At 45.8% G+C, this 22,929-nt stretch overlaps 2 long non-coding RNA genes across 2 annotated transcripts; both read right to left on the bottom strand.

The window, feature by feature from the left end:
• Nucleotides 1-6,576: 6,576 nt before the first annotated feature.
• LOC147985076 (uncharacterized) lies at nucleotides 6,577-10,070 on the bottom strand. Its single transcript, XR_015615094.1, has 2 exons — nucleotides 9,410-10,070; nucleotides 6,577-6,885 (listed from the first exon to the last, which is right to left on the bottom strand). It is a non-coding gene; the product is annotated as an uncharacterized LOC147985076 (long non-coding RNA).
• Nucleotides 10,071-14,631: 4,561 nt separating this feature from the next.
• On the bottom strand, nucleotides 14,632-18,040 carry LOC147985075 (uncharacterized). Its single transcript, XR_015615092.1, has 2 exons — nucleotides 17,452-18,040; nucleotides 14,632-16,300 (listed from the first exon to the last, which is right to left on the bottom strand). It is a non-coding gene; the product is annotated as an uncharacterized LOC147985075 (long non-coding RNA).
• Nucleotides 18,041-22,929: the final 4,889 nt, after the last annotated feature.

Below are 22,929 nucleotides of genomic sequence, written 5' to 3'. Positions count from 1 at the left end.
AAGCAACAAGGATACAATCAACCACGTGCAAGACCAAGCAATATGATGAAATGATGATATGCTATGCGGGATGCGATACGGGATACAAAATGCAAGATATGGCAGGAAATGCATGAACCTGGCCTCAACTTGGAATTCCAAGGGTGCCACTGGATAGAGGGGATGAAATCGCTTGAAAACGATATAAAGATCATTGGAATCGGAGTTACGGTTTGGAAATGGCAAGCGTTTTAATATATGACACCGGTCTGCGATTTACAGCAAGTAGGCATCTAAATGCAACGAAATGAACATGCTACAGCCACCAAACATGACAACAAAATACATGGCATGGATGCACACAAGATTTTTAACAAAAGACTAGCACTGAGACACGGCCAATTCATCCATTATGAGGTTCAAACAAGCATGGCAAAAACGCAAATGCAAAACAGATTCCAGACTTAGTGAAATTAACACTTGTCTGAAATTTCAGATCACGATGCTCTCTTCGGAGCAGCAAAACAACATGATACATGACCTGAACATGACAAGCAAGAACATGGAATGGAGATACTCAACAAGCTTAACAAAAGTCTCAAAGTGACCTGGGGCCAAAAGGGATCACAAAATATATTAACGGGCACGGAAACATAGCTAAAACACAATCAGTTTTCAGACTTAGTGAAAACTGAGACATGCTGAAATATAACTCACGAAGGCATGTAAACGAGCTCGATGCACACACCACGGTGCAAGTCATGGCAAGGCAAGCATACAGCCATTAAGAAGGCACAAAATACAAGCTATACATGGCAAGAACAATGGCATAGCATACACGGATCAACTACAACAACGCCGACAAAATCGCAAACGAGTTGACGATCTGCCCAGATTCACCACGAAGTAAAAGTAGAGCTCGATTGACTCAAGCTAGGGTGCTCCATAATTGCAAAAAAAGACATGGATGGATAGAGCATAACATGATTAACAAAACTCCTTGACTGATCATCCTCAAAAGAGGCATGGATCACTAGGAAACAAGCTGGACATATGGCATCATGAACTAAAATATCCCAGACTTAGTGAAAACAACTAAGTCCCTGAAAACAGATTTACCGGGTGCCTCTCTTTGCAAGCTTGCACAAGTCACCACACACATCCTAAAAATGAATGGGTTGCACCTCTGGAAATAAGACAAAATGCTTAACAAAACATATGAAGGACTCACAGGCATAGCAAGCACACAATAATCATGGCAAAAATGACAAAAGTCTAAGATGAGCTAACGGATCTGACAATTAACTCACGAAGCCTCCTTCTAACAGCATTTTGGGCATCAAGATGAGCTTAAATGAAAATGATGCAATGGAATGAAATGATGTACTCGTTGAGGCGAACATTTTGATATATCATATGTCCAAAACGGAGCTACGGATGCAAAGTTACGGGCGGTCAAAGTATGCATAAAAAAATTAACGGAGAGAGACAAAGTCAACCGGCTAGGGTTTTCTTTTCCCAGATCTGAGATCCGCACGGATTGCGAGGATCGCCGGGGAGCTCGCCGGAGTTCCTGTAGATGACGGCGGCCGGCGAGGGAGAAGTGGCCGGAGCAGCGGGGAGAGGCCGGGGCCGGCGACGAGGTGGAACGGCGGCGAGGTGGGCGCCGGCCTCCGGGCGGCGCGGCGAGCCAGGCGACCGCGACGGAGTTCGCCGGAGCCGGGGACTGCGGCGGCACGGGAAGGACGGCGGCGAGCGGCGCGGGAGGCGCGGCCGGTCGGCTCGGGGAAGAAGGGCGCGGCGTCTCGCGGGCTGGGGAGGGCCCCGCGTGGGCCGGCGGCCGCGGCGATGTGGTCCTGCCACGTGGCGCGTCGTGGCTGGCGGAGGCGGGCGGCGGCGGACGCGTCCGGCCGGGGGCGGACGTGTCCGTCGGTGGCCGAGATGTTTTTTTTTGACTAGGGTTTGGACGGGGAAGAAGATCCGAATTTGGAGGGGGCTATTTATAGGCATAAGTGGAGCTAGGAGAGTCCAAATGAGGTGCGGTTTTCGGCCACGCGATCGTGATCGAACGCTCTAGGACATGGAGCAGAGTTTGGTGGGTTTTGGGCCAAATTTGAGGGGTGTTGGGCTGCAACACACACGAGGCCTTTTCGGTCCCTTGGTTAACCGTTGGAGTATCAAACGAAGTCCAAATGATACGAAACTTGACAGGCGGTCTACCGGTAGTAATCCAAGGCCGCATGACAAGTCTCGGTCCAATCCGGAAATGTTTAATCCCCACACACGAAAGAAAGCTAGAAATGACCACCGGAGGAGAACGAAGCGCCGGAATGCAAAACGGACAACGGGGAAAATGCTCGAATGCATGAGATGAACACGTATGCAAATGCAATGCACATGATGACATGATATGAGATGCATGAAAACGAAAACAACACACGGAGACAAAACCCGAACCCGAGGAAATAAATATAACTTAACGCCGGAAACGGCAAGAGTTGGATACAAATAGGGAAAGTTACATCCGGGGTGTTACACCTGGTAGCTGTTGTTGTATGAGAACTCCGCGTAGGGAAAGTTATCATCCCAACTAGATCCATAATCTAGCGCACAAGCTCTCAACATGTCCTCCAGAATCTGATTGACTCTCTCGGTCTGTCCATCTGTCTGCGGGTGGAATGCCGTACTGAACTCTAACCTTGTCCCTAAAGTTTGGTGCAGCTGATGCCAAAACTTTGAAGTAAATTGTGTTCCTCTATCTAATACGATGGTCCTCGGGACTCCATGCAGACATACGATCCTGGTCATATATATCTTGGCCAAATTTGCACTTGTATAGGTGATTTTCACCGGGATAAAGTGAGCTACTTTGGTCAAGCGATCAACTACTACCCATATAGAATCATATCCTGATTTGGTCCTGGGTAATCCGGTGATAAAATCCATGCCAAGTTTATCCCACTTCCATTCGGGTATCAGCATAGGCTGTAACAATCCTGCTGGCTTTTGATGCTCAGCCTTCACTCTCTGACATACATCACATACGGCTACATACTCGGAAATATCCTTCTTCATACCAGTCCACCAGAAACGTTCCTTCAAATCCAAATACATCTTGGTGTTTCCAGGGTGTATCAAGTATGGGGAGTCATGAGCCTCCTGAAGAATTAACTTCCTGATCTCTGGGTTATTGGGCACATAAACGCGGTCCTCAAACCATAAGGTGTCGTGCTCATCCTCACGAAAACCTTTGGCCTTTCCTTTGCTCATGATCTCCTTTATCTCACCATTTTCCTTATCATCCTTTTGAGCTTCTTGAATTTTCCCAATAATGTCGACTGAATTTCCAATGCTGCAACAAAACCTCTAGGGATTATCTCCAAGTGTAGCTCCCTAAGATCTTCAACTAACTCCGTTGGCAATCCTCCGCTTACGAGGGTATTGGCGTAACTCTTCTGGCTCAAAGCGTCTGCTACGACATTGGCCTTGCCTGGATGATAGTGCAACTTCATATCGTAATCCTTTATGAGTTCCAACCATCTCCTTTCCATGAGATTCAACTCCTTCTGTGTGAAAATGTACTTCAAACTCTTATGATACATGTACACATCACAATGGTTTCCAATAAGAAAATGTCTCCAGGTTTTGAGTGCATGCACTACGGCTGCTAACTCCAAATCATGTGTGGCATAATTTAATAAAGGAGGTTGAAGCTGTCATGAGGCATACGAAACAACTCTTCCGTCTTGCATAAGTACACTTCCAAGTCCTAAGCGAGACGCGTCGCAATACACTTGGAAATCCGTGCTTATATCTGGCAGAATTAGCATTGGGGCTGTAGTTCAACGTTTCTTCAACTCCTGAAAACTTGCCTCACATTCATATCTCCATTTAAACTTGGTGTCCTTCTTCAACAGCTCTGTCATGGGCTTTGCAATCTTCGAGAAATTCTCAATGAATCTCTGATAATATCCCGCGAGTCCTAGAAAACTATGGATCTCTCCAATCGAGGTGGGTGCCAACCACTCAGTGACTGACTGAACCCTAGTAGGGTCTACTGCTATACCTTCTCCTGATATAATAAGTCCAAGGAATCCAACTTCCTTCAACCAAAACTCACACTTGCTAAACTCGGCGTATAATTGATGTTCCCTGAGCTTCTCGAGAACTAAACGAAAAGGCTCCTTATGCTCCTCTCATTCTTCGAGTATACCAAAATGTCATCAATGAACACCACAACAAACTTATCCAAGAACTCCATAAATACTTTGTTCATCATGCTCATGAAATAGGCAGGGGCATTAGTCAATCCGAATGACATAACCGTGTACTCATACAACCCATACCTTGTGGTAAAAGCTGTCTTAGGTATATCCTGATCTCGAATCTTTAGCTGGTGGTACCCTGATCGTAAATCGATCTTGGAAAAAACTTTAGCTCCTTGCAGCTGGTCAAAGAAACCATTGATCATTGGTAGTGGATACTTGTTCTTGATCATCACTTCATTCAATGCACGATAATCAACAACCATTCTCAGAGATTTATCCTTCTTGTCAACCAAGAGCACTGGGGCTCCCCATGGTTACGAACTTCGTCGAATCTAACCTTTCTCCAATAACTCCTTAATCTATTTCTTAATCTCCTCCAGATCATTTGCACGCATCCGGTATGGTCTCTTTGATATTGGTCCGGTGCCTGGCAATTACTCTATCAAAAACTCAATGTCTCGATCCAGGGGCATGCCTGGTAGTTCCTCTGGAAATACATCCGGGTAATCCTTCACTACAGGCACTTCTTCCTGAAAAACTCCCATGAGGGAATTTACGTGAGTACTCTTAGGAGTATGCCTGGATACATACTTACTATTTTGTCCCTCCAGTGTGGTGTGTAGAATTGACCTACTGGCGCAATCAATGTTTCCTCCATACTTCGATAGCCAATCCATACCTAGTATCACATGCAATCCTTGTGATTCCAAAATTATAAGGTCTGAGGGGAAAACATGGCTACCAATGGTTAAGGGTAACCGATCGCACCGTCGGCTGGCCATATACTCTGCACCGAGTGAGCTCACTAGCAAAGGTGTCCTAAGGGCTAGTGTGGGTAACTTAAACTTGTCCACAAATCCCCTTGAAATGTATGAATGTGATGCACCAGTATCAAAAAGAACGAGAGCGGTAAATGACTTAACCAAAAACTTACCGATGACTGCATCTGGCTGCTCTTCCACCTCCTCCACATTCACGTGGTTCACTTGTCCCCTATTGAAATGGTTGGGCTTCTTCCCAGAGCTTCCATTGCCATTACCATTCTTTGCTTCAGAAAATTCAATGGCATAATGTCCAGTCTTCCCGCACTTGAAACAAGTAATGTGACTTATATCCTTCTTGGCGGGCATTGCTGGGTTAGAGCGGTTTTGATTTCTGCCTGCTCCATTCCCGTTTACATTCTTGGGGCCACTGTGGTTATGCGAACTTCCTCCATTGTGAGTATGGCCTCCATGGTTATGGGCAAATCCTCCTGAGTTCGGGGTGAAACAAGGCTTCTGCCGAGCTACTGAGTTGTACTTCCCCTGTCCATACTTCCTCTTGCGGCTCTCAATCTGTCGTTGCTTCCCTTCAATCGTAAGAGCCTTGTCTACCAACTCCTGGTAGTTGTTGAATGTTGCCACCAACAACTGCATACTCATCTCATCATTCAGCCCTTCCATAAACATCTCCTGCTTTGCGGCATCAGTGGCCACGTCATCTGGGGCATAACGGGCTAGCTTGCTAAACTCCTCCACGTACTGCCCTACAGTACGATTGCCCTAGCGTAAGTTGCGAAACTCACGCTTCTTCATGCTCATAGCTCCAGTTGAGACATGAGCAGTGCGGAATGGTTGCTGAAACTGCTCCCAAGTAACATTGGCTATGGGGAAAGTGGTTGTGTAATTCTCCCACCATGCGGCTATGGGTCCATCCAATTGGTGTGTGACAAAACACACCTTCTCAGCATCTGTGCAACCGGCAGTGGTTAACTCCCTTCCAATCCTACGTAGCCAGTCATCCACAACTATGGGCTCGGTGTTACTGGAAAACACCGGTGGTTGTAACCTCAGAAAACGGGCTAAGTTGTCAACTGGAGGTCGTGGCGGTGGGTTGTTTTTGTTATTGTTGTTGTTGTTTCCCTGGTTCTGAACTAGCAACTGCATCAGTGTATTTTGCTGCTAGATCAACTGAGTGAGCTCCGGTGGGAAGGCAAATCTAGGGTCACGTCTCGGAGGCATCTGATGGGTTTAGAGGGGAGAGATTAGAATAGAATGAGGTCTAGTGAGAAAGCACTACCCATATGCACCTAAGACAAACACAATCAATATCACTCCAAAACAAAATCAATCAAGGGCATACAATTGATCTAACTATCGTTACAGTGCCCGGACTACTAATATATACATGGGGAATACTACTAATAATATGGTGGTCTACTAGAAATTTTGATCAGTAGAAGACTCCATGATATCTGCTTGTGATGCCCCCGATTCAATCATACACTAATCATACACGCAAACATGTACGATCAAGATCAGGGACTCACGGGAAGATATCACAACACAACTCTACAAATAAAATAAGTCATACAAGCATCATATTACAAGCCAGGGGCCTCTAGGGCTCGAATATAAGAGCTCGATCATAGACGAGTCAGCAGAAGCAACAATATATGAGTACAGACATAAGTTAAACAAGTTTTCCTTAAGAAGGCTAGCACAAACTAGGATACAGATCGAAAGAGGCGCATGCCTCCTGCCTGGGATCCTCCTAAACTACTCTTGGTCGTCGTCAGCGGGCTGCACGTAGTAGTAGGCACCTCCCGAGTAGTAGTAGTCGTCATCAACGGTGGCATCTAGCTCCTGGACTCCAACGTCTGGTCACAGCAATCGGATATAGGAAAGGGGAAAAGGGGAGAAAAGCAACCGTGAGTACTCATCCAAAGTACTCGCAAGCAAGGAGCTACACTACATATGTATGCATTGGTATCAAATGGAAAAGGGGTATCATATGTGGACTGAACTGCAGAATGCCAGAATAAGAGGGGGATAGCTAGTCCTGTCGAAGACTACGCTTCTGGCCACCTCCATCTTGCAGCATGTAGAAGAGAGTAGATGGTAAGTTCACCAAGTAGCATCGTGTAGCATAATCCTACCCGGCAATCCTCTCCTCGTCGCCTTGTTAGAGAGCGATCACCGGGTTGTATCTGGCACTTGGAAGGGTGTGTTTTATTAAGTAACCGGTTCTAGTTGTCATAAGGTCAAGATACAACTCCAAGTCGTCCTGTTACCGAAGATCACGACTATTCGAATAGATTAACTTCCCTATAGGGGTGCACCACATAACCAGACACGCTCGATCCCATTTGGCCGGACACACTTTCCTAGGTCATGCCCGGCCTCGGAAGATCAACACGTCGCAGCCCTACCTAGGCACAACAGAGAGGTCAGCACGCCGATCTAAATCATATGGCGCAGGGGTCTGGGCCCATTGCACACATGCACGTTGCGAGGGCGGCCGGAAGCAGTCCTAGCCTAGCAGGCATTCCAGTCCAATCCGGCGCACGGCGCTCAGTCGCTGACGTCACGAAGGCTTCGGCTGATACCACGACGTCGAGTGCCCATAACTGTCCCCGCGTAGATGGTTAGTGCGTATAGGCCAGTGGCCAGACTCAGATCAAATACCAAGATCTCGTTAAACATGTTATCTTGAAATAACCGCGAATGCCGACCAGGGCCAGACCCACCTCTCTCCTAGGTGGTCTCAACCTACCCTGTCGCTCTGCCACAAAGATCCACTCAGAGGGCCGTCGGGACAAACGTCCTTTCGGACCCAATCCGTGAATCACTCGCGGGTACTCCTACGAGCCGACCCGTCTTTAGTCACCACAAGTATCATGTATAAAGTATATAGTATATACCCGTGATCACCTCCCGAGTGATCACGGACCGATAGTATAGCATGGCAGACGGACAAGAATGTAGGGCCATTGATGATAAACTAGCATCCTATACTAAGCATTAGGATTGCAGGTAAAGGTAACAACAGTAGTAGCAAGGACAGGCTATGCATCAGGATAGGAATAACGGAAAGCAGTAACATGCTACACTACTCTAATGCAAGCAATAGAGAAAAGAGTAGGCGATATCTGGTGATCAAGGGGGGGCTTGCCTGGTTGCTTTGGCAAGAAGGAGGGGTCATCGTCGATGTAGTCGATCACGGGGGTAACAACGACGGTCTCGAGGTCTACCGGAAAGAAGTAACCGAAGGGGAACACAAATAAATAATAAAGCAATCAAAGCAACACAAAGTATAACATGGCAATATGTGATGCTAGGGTGACCTAACGCAGTAGTAGGCGATACCAGCGAAGGGGGGAAACATCCGGGAAAGTATTCCCAGTGTTTCGTGTTTTCGGATAGACGGATTGGAGGGAGAAAGTTGCGTGTCCGCGATGCTAGGTATGTGTGGCGGACGAATGGACCGCGTATTCGGATTTGCCTCGTCATTCTTAGCAACTTTCATGTATAAACTATTTTCATCTGAATTATGGATTATTTTATATTAATTTTCAAAGTTTTTATAACATTTTGTAGTTTCTTATAATTCGTATTTAAAAGGTGGAATTGATATGGGTACCCAGGGATTGCCTAGCCTAGTGTATTACAGAGGGGTCAAGGGGGGTTGGTTGACTTTTGACCAGGTCAAAGATTGATCAGTCAACAGGGTCAGTGGACCCATGTGTAAGTGTAACATGTGTTTAAATTATTTACTTAAACAATTTACCTAGTGGGGGCCACATGTAATAGACTAAGGGGGGGGGGGTAGTACGTACTAGAGAGGAATTAGTCCCTAGCTAATTGATTTTTGGGCTGGCCTGATGGCACATCCAGCCGTGAGGCTCTGCACACACACGCACACATACCACATGCCACACTTGGCCATGGCCATTAGCAGCAACTAGCAGCGGCTGTAGGAGAAATCAACATCGGTAAGTAGCAGCATCTACAAGCAGTGCTTAGGAGTAGCACCAGCGACTAATTAGCAGGAGCAGTAGCAAAACAACGAGCGGCAGCAGCGGAGTAGCAAGCAGAAGCAGTTGAGCAGCAGCGCACCAAGTAGCTAGGAGCAGCGGGCGGCCAGGGCGCGGCAAGCGCACGCGCACGCGGCCGGACGCGGCCAGGGGCGCGACCATGCCGCGACGGGCACACGGACGGGTGGCTGCAGGTCGAGGCGCACAGACGAGGTTACCAACAACAATCAAGTAATGGCAGCAACATCAGCAGCTGGTGGGCGCGCGCGTAAGCGGAAGCTCGGGAGAGCTCCGACCATGGTGAGGGGTGGCGTAAAAAGGGCACATATCGAAAGGGAAAAGGCCGGGAATCGGATGAGGGGCTCACCGCAAGCGCGATGGCGAGGTCGGGGAGGCCGGAGGTGGACCGGAGCCGCGGGAACGACGACGAACGTCGGGGATGTACGCGACGGAGATGAGCTCGATGGCGAGCGTACGGGCTGTCCCGGCTCGATTTAGAGCACATAGGCGAAGGAGACGACGATGGAGAAGCTCCTGGACGCCTTGGCGCGACGAGGGGAGGCCAGTGGCCGCGGGATCGATGGCGGCGCGTCGGGGACCGCGCTCGGGCGAACGAGACAGAGAGGAAGAGGTGGCGAACGAGGGGAGTGGGAGGCGACTAGGGTTAGCAGAGGGGTTGCGGGGCACTTGTAGGTCGCCGGGATCGACGGATGCTCAGCACATGGAGATCCCCCGCCATGGACGCGCGGGCATCGTCCACGGTGCCTGTGTGAACAGAGGTAGGAGAAAAAGGTCAAGTTGGGCTGGCTACGCTGCCAATTTTGCCAGATGGGCCAAGTGCCTAGTAGTTTAGGTTTTTTTACATTTTTGTTTACTGTTTTTTTATAACTATTGTTTTTATTTAGTTTAGATATTAAATTATTTTAGTTAAAGTTGAAACTTCCCGCATAATTACCTGCTAATATTTTGTTGTTGTCCAAAAAGTTTGAGGTTATTTGGAAATGTTTGAAAATAGGTTTATATTTAAATGGGCATAATAAGTGTTGCTTGTGCACTTAAATTATGTCTAGGGCAATTTAAAAATCCATTTAATGTTGGTTCCTACAAGTTAAATACTTGGTGAATATTTGCAAACCCTCGAACATTTTTATTTGAAAGTTTGAAGAAATAAGAATTTGACTTGTTATTTGAAATTTGAATTTGACTCAGATTTTCATCAAGTGGCAATTGGCTTAATAAAACCTGATGACACGGCACATTTGGGTGAGGTTATTGTACCTTGATTATCGGGGTGTTACAAATCTCCTTCACTACAAGAAATCTCGTCCCGAGATTTAAGAGGTAGAGTAAGGGGGAAAAGTCTGGTTGCGAAATTCTAACGGATCTTCTCGGTTTTGGCTGCTCTTCTCGAAGAAGTTAATCCCTTTCGTTGATGTCTTCAATTCTCTGCTTCAGATAATCATGATGAAGTCATCTGCCTTTCTTCGTGAACTCCATCATAATTACGAATAGGTAAGGGGCAACTGGACAGCGATAGAATGCCATAAAGGAAAATCATATGGAAGCCATCCCATGAACGAGCGCATGATTAACTCTTTAGTTGAGCAAATGAAGCATGTCGAGAGCAAAGTAATAAGATACAATATGAAGTTTCAAGCGGACAGACAATCATTTGATGTCTAATCAGAAGGTGAAAGGGGTTCAGGGTAATGAAAATAAGTGATGCGTTTGATACAAGAGTAGATCATCTCTAGGAAGGTGGCTCATGAATTACACACAAAGCCAAGCATGTGTATTGACTTTGGGGACGGGGTGTACAGGAGAGTCATGTTTCGATCCTGTGTAACTGTGGGTTATGGGCCCACCATGTGGTTAAAAGTAGGAAGGTTGGTGACATCTTGCACGATCATGTAAGCAAGTCATGTCAGAGGATAGTCTGTCGGTCATGTCGGCAACAACATCGGTACCAAGGGCGAGGGACGAAGAGAACCATTTTCCTGCTCGTTGAACGAGGTGGACCACTAGGCAAAGTTCTCATCCATCGGTGGTTACCGGAATGTCATCAACAAAAGTAACAGGGTCTTTCTGCCAGAGTGGTACAACGAGGTGTTTATATAAGCAAGGAATATAGATCACAAGAAGGTTTAAACAAACCAATGGAAAGGAAAAGTGATTATCAGGTTTAAATAAAACAATGGAAAGGAAAATGTGTTTAAACACATATTTCAAGGGTATATCCTTCCCAAGGACAAGCAGAACATGATATCCATGGCAGGATATAATGTAGAAAACTCTTTAGGTAAGGTGAGAGAAATTTCATGACATTACCCATACAACGGTGTTTGGATAATTGAGTAAGAAACATTTAGCATTGGGCTTCAAATGTTCTTTGTTGAAAATTGGAGTACCACAGACATGCTTCAAGATAGCATTGACATGGTCATCATGTAAGGGTCAGATTTTGGATACACAAAGGATCCATCAGGAACAACTTATATAATAAGTCTTACAATTTCCTCATGGAAGAATGGTTAACCTTGCTAGAAAAGGAAACTATAACACTAGGTCCTCCGGCTAGGTGTGCTAGGAATGACACCACCTTACCAGTCATATAAAGACCAATGTTATAACTCATGGAAATATATTCCAACCATCATATCTGGCCGAGATCCAGATCTGGTTGATGTCAGGATACCTCAGACTCAGGATGCCTGAGAAGAAAAAGGTGCAACACAAATTGACGAGCTGGCATTTCAAGATTCTCAGGAAATGAACTATGGAAGCAAGTTCCGAAACAAGAGTTCATCATTAAACCAAGGAGAGGATGAGGAGGTGGTTGATGGTCTTAGCGACAATTCATCGAGATTTCCAAAAGATGGATCTCCACAATTATTTGAACAAGGAGATAACATTTATCAGATCAAATGATATAATGATGTATGCTCAAGGAAAACATGCACAATTAAACATTGGTTGAAAGGTGCACCCAAAATATTGGCTTAGGTAGCATGATCAATGTTAGAATGGTGATTCAATAACCAATAGTCTAAGGATGAACTATCGACCATTAACTTCAAAGCAATAGGGTTGCTAGAAGTACAGAATCCAAACATCACCGTTCACTTGTTGGTATCCCGGTTAGAAACAACACGGGGACCAGGAAAAGAATGGTGATGGTGATAAGTATCACTTGTATCAAGAATTTTCGAGAGGTGGTGAAATTCCCACGACATTCTTGACTTAAAAGATGGTAATACTCCAAGGTAAAGAAGAATGCTGGAAAGCAAGGATCTCAAGGTATAACACAAATCACAAATAAGTTTGTGTTCGAGGGAAGGCAGTAAAGTGGTCAATGATAACACAAATCATCAAGGGCAAGGATGGTATTTCTCATCATGAATTCAATTGATATCCTGGAAGAGCTCAGAAGGCTGATGATGATCCGACACATTAGTCGAGAGATTTCATGAAGATGTAATCGGTCGGCGATGCCATCAAGTCAAATGATGATGAAGCGAAAGGTTATGGGAACCGAGGGTACGACACAAACTTGAAACCAAGCTCGCTGTTCAAGGCGAAATGATATGATGAGGAAGATCGATGTAAGCTTAGCTCATCGTCGAAAATTATGCTCCGGGAATAAGGACCAGTAGCACAGTTAAAATCAGCATGATAATGATATAGCTGATCAGGCTAGGAATGACTTGAAGGATTATTAAACTCATAAGCAACGAAAATTACTTAGGGTTACCGAATTGGAATGAGGAATCAGTTCACATATCAATGTTCTCGGTTGACAACCCAGAACCCAGGAAAATTGGAATCGGTGAGAAATAACAGTTGATGAAGAACCCATAAGAAGTTATGCCATTCCATGATATTCTTGAGTTACCAGAGTGTAATACTCGACGGTAGATCAAAGTAAAGGTTGGACAGGTGCAGTGATCTGCAAAAGACAAGTACTTCAACTTGTCCGAGAAATGGTATCAAAGAAGAACAATATGGTCGGAACCACGATTGCAAAAGACCAGATCCCAGATATAAGATGAACTTATACCAAGGAATAATTAATTTAAGAGAAGCTTCCACGATAAGGTCTACATCGTGTCCATGGGCATGAACACAAAGTTCAAGGTCGACTCCCACTTCTTCAATGTATAACCTTCCATTCACCTCTCGCTTTTCGAAAATGTCATTACTTGTTGAAAGTTTTACCTGGTGCAATACCAGATAAGTATGACCCGTGAAATCTTTCGGGTCCACACAGATTAGGTAAGGCGTTGGTTCAACCCATCGGGGCATCTTAAGAACATATACCACAAACTTCGTAGTAAATAATACAAGCTCGAAAGTAGAGTATGATTATCAAAGCAGAGGATACAAATTACCAAAGGCATTATATACCCATGGAAATGCTCACAAGGTTTTTGAATATGAAGGATATTGTCGGATAAAATCCAACGAAGGATCCGGTGGTCTTCAATGGGTCTGATGTGAGCATCGGTACTCAACCAGAGGAGGAAAGGATGCAAGGAGATCAGACTATACAAACAACTAACTAATTCCAAGCTGAAATACAAAGGAATTATGACCTTCAAATCAAGGGATCAGAAGTAAACACTCTGATCAAGGATGGATAAGTTGAGTAGGCTTAGGGGTACAATCAATGGCAATTTGGTTGGTCGAGATCTAGCTCAAGTTTAAAATAACGTCTAAGCCAGAAGGGTGAACTCAGGGTTGGATTGATGATTGTGAGCATTCGCAAAGATATTGAATCAAAGACTCAAAATGACGGTGACAAAGGATGCTCATGAATATTGCTAGACATATGGAAAGTAACCACAATGCAAATAGACAGGTATTTGCAGAGCAATAGTTGGCAATGGATTATCGAAAAACCGGATAGTATTTCAAAGTATCTTGTGGATCACATGATCAACTAGGAATGAACAAATCCTCGATGAGTGTGAGGAATTATCCGTAGATGTATTAAAGTGAAATGGAGCTGCAGGCAGCAGGCATAATGGATTCTCGGAATATTGGAATGTTTCAGGGTATCTTGTAATAACAAGAGCAATTGGTGATGAAGGTATGAACGACAAATGCAGGTAGTTAACCATAACGATTTATCGGTGGTAGGGATTGCAACGGCAAAGGCACAAGGGTCTCGGGAAAACATCGGAGAGTATCTTCGGAATCTTCTGGCGCAGCAGGAAATCATCTATAATAAGGGGCCCTCCGGGAGGAAGTAGTTATGAGAACCTAGAGTCATAGTTAGTAAATCATTTAACCCGAATAGAAAAGATATCAGAGACCCAGAGTAAAGATCGAGCAATAAAAGATCCTAATACCACCCAATGGCGACGTGGGCCCATAAGACACACAACCATGTTAGTAAAAGTTTGCAATGACTAGACTCGACTTCGGCCAAGGAGTTTGGAACGGGATTCCTACAGGCAGTCGGCTCTGATACCAACTTGTGACGCCCCTAATTCAATCGTACACTAATCATACACGTAAACATGTACGATCAAGATCAGGGACTCACGGGAAGATATCACAACACAACTCTACAAATAAAATAAGTCATACAAGCATCATATTACAAGCCAGGGGCCTCGAGGGCTCGAATATAAGAGCTCGATCATAGACGAGTCAGCGGAAACAACAATATCTGAGTATAGACATAGTTAAACAAGTTTGCCTTAAGAAGGCTAGCACAAACTAGGATACAGATCGAAAGAGGCGCAGGCCTCCTACCTGGGATCCTCCTAAACTACTCTTGGTCGTCGTCAGCGGGCTGCACGTAGTAGTAGGAACCTCCCGAGAAGTAGTAGTCGTCATCAACGGTGGCGTCTGGTTCCTGGACTCCAATGTCTGGTCGCAGCAATCGGATATAGGAAAGGGGAAAAAGGGGAGAAAGGCAACCGTGAGTACTCATCCAAAATACTCGCAAGCAAGGAGCTACACTACATATGTATGCATTGGTATCAAATGGAAAAGGGGTATCATATGTGGACTGAACTGCACAATGCCAGAATAAGAGGGGGATAGCTAGTCCTGTCGAAGACTACGCTTCTGGCCACCTCCATCTTGCAGCATGTAGAAGAGAGTAGATGGTAAGTTCACCAAGTAGCATCGTGTAGCATAATCCTACCCGACAATCCTCTCCTCGTCGCCCTGTTAGAGAGCGATCACCGGGTTGTATCTGGCACTTGGAAGGGTGTGTTTTATTAAGTAACCGGTTCTAGTTGTCATAAGGTCAAGATACAACTCCAAGTCGTCCTGTTACCAAAGATCACGACTATTCGAATAGATTAACTTCCCTGCAGGGGTGCACCACATAGCCCAACACGCTTGATCCCATTTGGCCGGACACACTTTCCTGGGTCATGCTCGGCCTCGGAAGATCAACACGTCGCAGCCCTACCTAGGCACAACAGAGAGGTCAGCACGCCGGTCTAAATCCTATGGCGCAGGGGTCTGGGCCCATCGCCCATTGCACACATGCACGTTGCGAGGGTGGTCAGAAGCAGACCTAGCCTAGTAGGCGTTCCAGTCCAATCCGGCGCGCGCCGCTCAGTTGTTGACATCACGAAGGCTTCGGCTAATACCACGACGTCGAGTGCCCATAACTGTCCTCGCGTAGATGGTTAGTGCGTATAGGCCAGTGGCCAGACTCAGATCAAATACCAAGATCTCGTTAAACGTGTTATCTTGAAATAACCGTGAATGCCGACCAGGGTCAGGTCCACCTCTCTCCTAGGTGGTCTCAACCTACCCTGTCGCTCCGCCACAAAGATCCACTCAGAGGGCCGTCGGGACAAACGTCCTTTCGGACCCAATCTGTGAATCACTCACGGGTACTCCTACGAGCCGACTCGTCTTTAGTCACCACAAGTATCATGTATAAAGTATATAGTATATACCCGTGATCACCCCCCGAGTGATCACGGCCCGATAGTATAGCATGGCAGATGGACAAGAATGTAGGGCCACTGATGATAAACTAGCATCCTATACTAAGCATTAGGATTGCAGGTAAAGATAACAACAGTAGTAGCAAGGACATGCTATGCATCAGGATAGGAATAACGAAAAGCAGTAACATGCTACACTACTCTAATGCAAGCAGTAGAGAGAAGAGTAGGCGATATCTGGTGATCAAGGGGGGGCTTGCCTGGTTGCTCTGGCAAGAAGGAGGGTTCGTCATCAATGTAGTCGATCACGGGGGTAACAACGACGGTCTCGAGGTCTACTGAAAAGAAGTAACAGAAGGGGAACACAAATAAATAATAAAGCAATCAAAGCAACACAAAGTATAACATGGTAATATGTGATGCTAGGGTGACCTGACGCAGTAGTAGGCTATACCGGCGAAGGGGGGAAACATCCAGGAAAGTATTCCTAGTGTTTTGCGTTTTCGGATAGACGGATTGGAGGGCGAAAGTTGCGTGTACGCTATGCTAGGTATGTGTGGCAGACGAATGAACCGCGTATTCGGATCCATCTCGTCGTTCTGAGCAACTTTCATGTATAAAGTATTTTCATCCGAATTACGGATTATTTTATATTAATTTTCAAAGTTTTTATAACAATTTGTAGTTTCTTATAATTCGAATTTAAAAGGTGGAATTGATATGGGTACCCAGGGATTGCCTAGCCTAGTGTATGACAGTGGGGTCAAGGGGGGTTGGTTGACTATTGACCAGGTCAAAGATTGATCAGTCAACAGGGTCAGTGGACCCATGTGTAAGTGTAACATGTGTTTAAATTATTTAGTTAAACAATTTACCTAGTGGGGGCCACATGTAATAGACTAAAGGGGGGGGGTTAGTACGTACTAGAGAGGAATTAGTCCCTGGCTAATTGATTTTTGGGCTGGCCTGATGGCACATCCAGCCGTGAGGCTCTGCACACACACGCACACATACCACATGCCACACTTGGCCATGGCCATTAGCAGCAACTAGCAGCGGCTGTAGGAGAAATCAACAGCGGTAAGTAGCAGCATCTACAAGCAGTGCTTAGGAGCAACACCAGCGACTAATTAGCAGGAGCAGCAGCAAAACAACGAGCGGCAGCAGCGGAGTAGCAAGCAGAAGCAGTTGAGCAGCAGCGCACCAAGTAGCTAGGAGCAGCGGGCGGCCAGGGCGCGGCAAGCGCACGCGCACGCGGCCGGACGCGGCCAGGGGCGCGACCATGCCGCGGCGGGCACACGAACGGGCGGCTGCAGGTCGAGGCGCACGGACGAGGTTACCAACAACAATCAAGTAACGGCAGCAACATCAGCAGCTGGTGGGCGCGCGCGTAAGCGGAAGCTCGAGCGAGCTCCGGCCATGGTGAGGGGTGGCGTAAAAAGTGCATGTATCGAAAGGGAAAAGGCCGGGAATCAGAGGAGGGGCTCACCGCAATCGCGATGGCGAGGTCGGGGAGGCCGGAGGTGGACCAGAGCCGCGGCAACAACGACGAACGTCGGCAATGTACGCGACAGAGATGAGCTCGATGGCGAGCGTACGGGCTGTCCCGGCTCGATTTAGAGCACATAGGCGAAGGAGACGACGATGGAGAAGCTCCTGGACGCCTTGGCGCGACGAGGGGAGGCCAGTGGCCGCGGGATCGACGGCGGCGCGTCGGCGACCGCGCTCGGGCGAACGAGACAGAGAGGAAGAGGGGCGAACGAGGGGAGTGGGAGGCGACTAGGGTTAGCAGAGGGGTTGCGGGGCACTTGTAGGTCACCGGGGATCGACGGATGCTCAACACGTGGAGATCCCCCGCCATGGACGCGCGAGCATCGTCCACGGTGCCTCTGTGAACAGAGGTAGAAGAAAAAGGTCAAGTTGGGCTGACTACACTGCCAATTTTGCCAGATGGGCCAAGTGCCTAGTAGTTTAGGTTTTTTTTACATTTTTGTTTATTGTTTTTTATAACTATTGTTTTTTTTATTTAGTTTAGATATTAAATTATTTTAGTTAAAGTTGAAACTTCCCGCATAATTACCTGCTAATATTTTGCTGTTGTCCAAAAAGTTTGAGGTTATTTGGAAATGTTTGAAAATAGGTTTATATTTAAATGGGCATAATAAGTGTTGCTTGTGCACTTAAATTATGTCTAGGGCAATTTAAAAATCCATTTAATGTTGGTTCCTACATGTTAAATACTTGGTGAATATTTGCAAACCCTCGAACATTTTTATTTGACAGTTTGAAGAAATAAGAATTTGACTTGTTATTTGAAATTTGAATTTGACTCAGATTTTCATCAAGTGGCAATTGGCTTAATAAAACCCGATGACATGGTACATTTGGGTGAGGTTACTGTACCTTGATTATCAGGGTGTTACACTCCTCCAGCTTCATGTTCATAATCATGATCACTGGGGTCGGAGTCGGTGTCGTCAATGATGATGTAGTCCTTGGGGTGGTCAGCATCTCCTCCTGGCGCAGGGTCTCCCATGAATACTCCTAGGTTCCTTGTCAGGTCATCATTCTTCTCCACTAGTATGATGATTTCCTCCTCGTATCCGTCACGTGTAGACTTGAGTTCCTCTTCCAGCTCCATGTTCCTAGTAATCAACTTCTTTAGATCTATCATGCTTCTGCACATCTGGTTCTCCTGGCGACGAATGTGATGATTTAACTCCTGGATGAAGGCTGCGATGGACCTGTCCTTTCTGGTATTGATCATCTTTTATTGCTCATCTCGGCGCCCACATATCTGGTAGATAGTGTCCTTAAGCTCCTTGTGATAAACTTCGCCGATGCATCCCATGGCGATGTGGGCTGCCATGCTCTTGCCTAGACTCCAGGTTGGTGCATCAAAGGAAAACTCTATGGGCTCCGTTACTGGCATGAATGTCCTTCGAGGAACTTAAACTCGAATCATCCAACACTCCTCTTCTGGTAGTGTGGCGGTGTAGGTCCCGGTGAAGCTTGGTATCCCAATGTTCAGGTACCTAGTGACTTCCTTCAAGTGTCGTCCAAAAGGCGTGTCTTCATCCGGCTGTGTAAACTTATTCCTCGTGTCCGCCATCCTATAGTGCAGAAAATGGAGAGGCGTCAGAAATGAGTAGAGAAGAGTGACCTATGGCTCATCTTAGTGATCGTGTCCTACATTCAGGGTGTGCTCTGATACCATCTGGTAGCGACCCGACCTCAGATGGTCAAGTCTCTGTGCTTCAGTGTCATTCCTGGATCGATAATGCTGACACACACAATACTCAAATGGTTTTATAACAAAGTAGCAATCACACACTTATTACATCAATAGTCTCAAAGAGAGAACTTATTACAATAAATATGGCTTAAGGCCATCTAAGTAAGATAACAGCGGAAGGCTTGGAAGATAAAGTGAGTCCATCAACTCCAACGGCATAGCTGAGTGCACGACAAATGACCTAGCGCACCTTACTCTTTGTCTGAAAAGCCTGCAACATGATATGTTGCAGCCCGAAATGGATCAGCACATGGAATATGCTAGCAATAAAACACAATAGAGCAAAGAATAGATAAATGCTATCACTACATGCATATATGCCTGGTGGAGGCTCTATGGTTATATAGTTTTTGCAAAAAGCCAATTTTTCCCTACAACGAAGGAATACATTTTATTTAACTATCATGGTAGTTGAAACATTGAGAAGGTTCCTCCAACTCAATCCCAATGAAAGTAATCATTATCAACCCAACAATTTAATTTAGAGTGATGAGATCAAATCAATAATTCAAGTACCAGATACTCAAGTTGTCCATAATCGGGGACACGGCTAACCATGATTAGTTTGTACACTCTGCAGAGGTTTGCGCACTTTTCCCCACAAGACTCGATCTCCTCCGTTGGGTTTCTTGCACTACATGGTGTTTGAGAAACGGATGACCGAGACACAGTCTTTCGGAAACATTAACTCTAACCCTAGGTAGAAAGTACCAACCTACATCCCCTACATCTGCTACCCTACCACTGGAAGAGGTCATGCAACCTACTCAACAATGCTAGAGCCCATAATGTTGGGGAACGTAGTAATTTCAAAATTTTCCTATGCACGCATAGGATCATGGTGATGCATAGCAACGAGAGTGGAGAGGTTGTCCACGTACCCTTGTAGACCGAATGCGGAAGCGTTAGCACAACGCGGTTGATGTAGTCGTACGTCTTCACGATCCGACCGATCCAAGTACCGAACACATGACACCTCCGAGTTCTACACACGTTCAACTCGATGACATCCCACGAGCTCCGATCCAGCAAAGCTTCACATGAGAGTTTCATTAGCACGACGGCGTGGTGACGGTGATGATGATGCTATCGACGCAGGGTTTCGCCTAAGCACTGCTATGATATGATCGAGGTGGATTATGGTGGAGGGGGCACCGCACACGGCTAAGAGATCAATGATCAATTGTTGTGTCTATGGGGTACCCCCTGCCCCCGTATATAAAGGATCAAGGGGAGGAGGTGGCCGGCCAGGGAGATGCGCGCCCAAAGGGGGGCAATCCTACTCCAAGTAGGTTTGCCCCTTCTTTCCTAGTCCTAGTAGGAGAGGGATGGAAAGGCAAAGGAGGAGAAGGAAAGAGGGGGCCGGCCCCCCTTGCCCTACACCAATTCAGTTTGGGCCTTGGGGGGCGCGCCCCACACTTCCCCTGCTGCCCTCTACTTCCACTAAGGCCCATGTAAGCCCATTAAGCCCCCCCCGGGGGGGGGGGTTAACCCCCGTAACCCTTCTGGTGTCCGAATATAACCTTCCAATATATCAATCTTTATGTATCGACCATTTCAAGACTCCTCGTCATATCCCCGATCTCATCTGGGACTCCGAACTACCTTCGGTACATCAAATCACATAAACTCATAATACCGATTGTCACCGAACTTTAAGCGTGCAGACCCTACGGGTTCGAGAAATATGTAGACATGACCGAGACACGTTTCTGGTCAATAACCAATAGCGGAACCTAGATGCTCATATTGGCTCCCACATATTCTACTAAGATCTTTATCGGTTAATCCACATAACAACATATGTTGTTCCCTTTGTCATCGGTATGTTACTTGCCCGAGATTCAATCGTCGGTATCTCAATACCTAGTTCAATCTCGTTACCGGCAAGTCTCTTTACTCATTCCGTAATACATCATCCCGCAACTAACTCATTAGTTACAATGCTTGCAAGGCTAATAGTAATGTGCATTACCAAGTGGGCCTAGAGATACCTCTCCGACAATCGGAGTGACAAATCCTAATCACGAAATACGCCAACTCAACAAGTACCTTCGAAGACACCTGTAGAGCACCTTTTATAATCACCCAGTTACGTTGTGACGTTTGGTAGCACACAAAGTGTTCCTCCGGTAAACGGGAGTTGTATAATCTCATAGTCATAAAAACATGTATAAGTCATGAAGAAAGCAATAGCAACATACTAAACGATCAAGTGCTAAGCTAACGAAATGGGTCAAGTCAATCACATCATTCTCCTAACGATGTGATCCCGTTAATCAAATGACAACTCATGTCTGATGAGGACATCAATACCATTGTTACACCCACAACCCCAGCTGCTATACATACTGGACCAATTACTAGAGCTCGCGCACGCCAATTGAATTATCAGGTACTTTAGTCTCTTGGTAACGATTCTAATGTTCATGAGAATATGATGCTACCTAAATTGGATACATTTGTTTTGCTTACAAATGAAGGGCCTAGCTTGGACAGGAAAGATGAACCTTGGAGCAAGTTCAAAGAGATGATGGCATGCACAAGGGGAACAAGAACGGAATTACAAGTGATGATTCCAGGACTTTGAATCCACCATAATGAGTGCATGCAGCCTTGGACAAAATATACAAGATGCCACTTCATAAATTTCGTACAGAGGCTATCCTAGGTGCCGTGTCACCTTATTTTTGGGCCAGGCCCATGTAATTTCGAAATACTTGATTATAGGTTATTTTTAGAATCCGTATGTGTGGGGAAGCAAGAGTTAGGGTTGGTTTCGGACCCCTCCTCCAAGGGCCACGAAATCCCCCCTCTCTCCTCCATATATACAGCCCTTAGGGCATCGTTTAGACTTCAGGTTTTGTTTAGATTAAAACTTTGCCATAGCTGCAACTTCGCGTACTTCGTTTGTGTCCAACGACCAGACCAAGACGTCACAGAACCCCACCTTCATTAATAAAGCTTTCTTCTTTTATTCGCAATATCCAGATTGCAATCTCAGTTTCTTGGTTGTTCTTCGTTTGCTCGCAGGAAATAGACCCTCGTGGTCAGATTGATCGTGCTCCGGCGTGGTCAATAACCCTCGGAAGTTGGTTTAGCGATTGCTAAGGCGCGACATCTTCGCACGTTCGTAGTCGGATCCTCAAAGTCGACTCCCACAGAAAACGATATCTATCTCATCGAAACATCGGGACACCTTCCCATAGATGTAACTTTTCAAGTAGATGATTTTTCATATATAAAACTTTTTAATCCGAGTTCGTATGCAAAAGTTATGCCCATTTTACAAATTTCCAGAGAGAATTTGCAAATAAAGTCGAAATTTATATTTGTAAATTTTCCCAACAACTAGACCACATATCACATGGCAAACTTATTCTATTTTATTTTTTTTGACATTTTTATCATTTTTTTTATTTTTTAACTGAAAAGGCGGTCCACGGGGGGGGGGGGGGTGCATTCGGTGGAAGCCGGGCAAACTAGTAATGGCGCACCGTGGGGTGGTGCGCCATTAGTAGTTAAACTAGTAATGGCGCACCACACCCACGGTGCGCCATTAATAGTTTTGAAAAAAAATATAAAAAAATTTGAAATTTTTTTTGATTTTTTTTTGAAAAAACTTAGTAATGGCGCACCAGTGGACAGTGCGCCATTACTAGTTAAAAAACT

Source organism: Triticum urartu, chromosome 2A (genome assembly GCF_056163025.1).
Source record: "Triticum urartu cultivar PI428250 chromosome 2A, HENAU_Tu73, whole genome shotgun sequence".
NCBI classification, from domain to species: domain Eukaryota; kingdom Viridiplantae; phylum Streptophyta; class Magnoliopsida; order Poales; family Poaceae; genus Triticum; species Triticum urartu.
Note: the sequence above shows the minus strand (reverse complement) of the source record. Positions and strands in the feature narration are given on the sequence as shown.